Source organism: Triticum dicoccoides, unplaced genomic scaffold, assembly GCF_002162155.2.
Source record: "Triticum dicoccoides isolate Atlit2015 ecotype Zavitan unplaced genomic scaffold, WEW_v2.0 scaffold187156, whole genome shotgun sequence".
Taxonomy (NCBI): Eukaryota; Viridiplantae; Streptophyta; class Magnoliopsida; order Poales; family Poaceae; genus Triticum; species Triticum dicoccoides.
The window spans coordinates 1-2889 of record NW_021228669.1 but is presented as its reverse complement, the minus strand read 5'-3'; the positions used below and the strand labels follow the sequence as shown (position 1 = coordinate 2889).

General features: G+C 41.2%; 2 non-coding genes across 2 annotated transcripts; both read right to left on the bottom strand.

The window, feature by feature from the left end:
- Nucleotides 1–756: 756 nt before the first annotated feature.
- On the bottom strand, nt 757–854 carry LOC119344804. Its single transcript, XR_005166814.1, has one exon. It is a non-coding gene; the product is annotated as a small nucleolar RNA Z101 (small nucleolar RNA).
- A 1606-nt stretch (nt 855–2460) lies between these two features.
- LOC119344803 lies at nt 2461–2562 on the bottom strand. The gene has a single exon (XR_005166813.1). It is a non-coding gene; the product is annotated as a small nucleolar RNA Z101 (small nucleolar RNA).
- Nucleotides 2563–2889: the final 327 nt, after the last annotated feature.

Below are 2889 nucleotides of genomic sequence, written 5' to 3'. Positions count from 1 at the left end.
AGTGCCCCGCGCTCCTGTTGTACATGTACATATATTCATGCTATGGATACGGTAGCACCAAAGGTGCTATTTGCCCTCTCGATTCACTTCTGGACAATTAAGGTTCAAGCAATAAACATCGATTCCATTTCCACCAATCGTCTCTTACGCATAGGTCAACTTGAAGGTACATCATCATACAATACAACCGCAATCTACAAATTTATCAGATCAGAGATTTATTACCTAGTGAATTGGTACTATTGCTACAAGTCAAAGGTTCAAATCACTAATTGGATGCAATAAGATTACAAGTTAGACATCTGACTTCACTTTTTGTTTAACATTTGCACGTCGATTATCTATTTCTGAGGACCATTATCAGCCGTACATGATAGCATCAGGGGGGCGAGAAAAATAACAATTGCTCAAGAGATGCATCACAAGAGTATAGTCTAAAAATAGCACTTGTATGGATGTCCCGGCACATATTTCTGTAATGCAAAGAAAAAGGTACATTTCTATTAGTTTGATTTTTTTTGCTCTACAAGTACCATCGTTGAACATGTGGATAATCTAATCCAATGAAAAATAACTATATTGGAGGCGGTCATCTTCAAATCCTGGCTCCGGCCCTCGATGGCCATCTCCCGTCACAGGGCAGCTCTACTGCTCAAATTTTAAGATTATCCCTAATCCGAACCACATGCATGTATGAAATCCAGTAGGAGGCTCCTCATGCATGTATTAATACAAAGACAGAAGACATCAGTGGCGGGGATGCATTGGATCTCCAAGGTGAAAAAAACCATCACATCACATAAATGCCTCAGATAAAAATTAGCCACAAACTTGTGTTGTGTCGTCTGCATCTGCAACACCCCTTTCAACAAACAAAAAAGTTACGAACCATCGAACTAAACAAGTGAAGCAGGTAATCAGGGGTTCTTCTTCTATGGAATTAAAGAATAGAATTCAGTGGGGAATATGACCAGGGAAAAAGCTAATACATAATTCATTGGCATCATGTCGTCCATCAACAAAATACTAGCAACCTCATCTGGGAATCCAAAATAAGAAAAACAGCAAGAAAGAAAGAAAGAAAGAACACAACGCGAGAGTAATATCAAGGGTGCATCGAATCTCTAAGGTGAATAAAGTGCGACATCACAAAGTCGCCTTAGACGCAAACTACCCACAATGTTATGAGCCATCAAACTGAAGAAGAAAAACAAGTAACCAGGGGTTCTTCTCCTCTGAAAGAACGGATAGAACTCAATATGGAATATGATCAGACAGAGCAAATACATGATTCACTGGACATCATTTTGTCCATCAACCAAATAATTTCATACTTGTCTAAGGGGTCAAAAATAGGGAAAATAAACAGAAAGAAAGAGAATATTATCAAGAATGCATCAGATGTCCAAGGTGAAAAGAGTGCGACATCACAAGGTTGCCTCAACAGAGGGAAAATTACCCATAAACTTTGTGTCGCCTCAGCTGGATCAACAATGCTCTTCCCAGTAAACAGCAATAAGAACGAGGGAAAACCTACAGGCTTCAAAAGAAGCATTAGGGGCATGGCCTAGGGCCTTCCATGCCTGACAGCCCGACAAATGGTTCGTTCCATTAATAAGATCACTTCGTGTTGTGTAGATTTCAATTCAAAAATCTAACATTTCAAGTTTGATTTAAAATTTCATTGAACCACTTTCTGTACCATTCTGCAATTAAAAATTCCAACATTTTTCAAACTAGCTAGAGCTTAACAATTCCAGTACTTATGTATTGAATCAGGGAGGATGGTCAGATTTTGTTCAGTATTTAGGCCATGGTGTTGGCCAATGAAACAATAGTGGCGGTGGCATGCAGAGCAACAGAGAAAGCAGAGGAATAGGAACCGGGTTGCTTACCTTTGCTGGAGTCAACACCGGAGAAGCAGAGCGGGAGCCATCGGAGTGTTGCTTCGCCGGCAAGAGTCGTGTTGGATGGCATCGTCTCCAGGTTGTGGTCGCCGAGGGCACGCCCGACAACAACGCTGCTATGTATTGCGGCCTTGCCGACGGCTTGGTTCCCAACCGCACGCCTAGGAGGGCGCGGTCAGCGGCAGTGAAAAACACCCCACTGCAGTTGCGGCTCCTTCCGGCCGAGATACAATACCCCGCTTAACGCGCCATTCGGTTCAGTATTTAAGACATCATGCTGGCCTATCAAACCAATAGGTAAATTAGTCATTGATCATCTCATACTGAACTACAAACATTGAATAAATGGATAACTCTACCAAAAGCAGAGCAAGGGAAATAATGACGTCATGAGGGTAGCCAAGAGGGTGATTAGGTTCGGTTATGTATTCATGCCATTATCAGCCAATCAAACCAATAGGGACTCGTTTCCAGCACATGTAAAACCCCAAAACAAAATGTTTCTTGAAAGAAAAAGGAAGAGGTACGACGAACACAAAAGACATCAGCGGCGGGGATGCATAAAATCTCCAAGGTGAAATAGAAAAGGAGTGACATCACAAAAATGCCTCAGATGTAAATTACACATAAACTCATGTCGCTTAATCTGCATCTGCAACACCCTTTTCAACAAAAATAGTGATGAACCATCGAATTAAACAATGAAAATAGTAATCAGGTGTTCTTCTTGTCTGGAATGAAAGAATAGAAGTCAGTGAGGAATATGATCAGGAAAAATCTAATACATGATTCATATCATACGGTCCATCAACAAAACACCTGCAATCTCATCTAAGAAATCCAAAATGGGCATAGAAAAGCAGAAAGTAAGAACACACTACAAGAGTATTATCAAGGGTGCATCAGATCTCCAAGGTGTAGAGAGTGCGGCATCGCAAAGTCGCCTCACACGCAAATTACCCACAAATTTTTGTGCCAACAC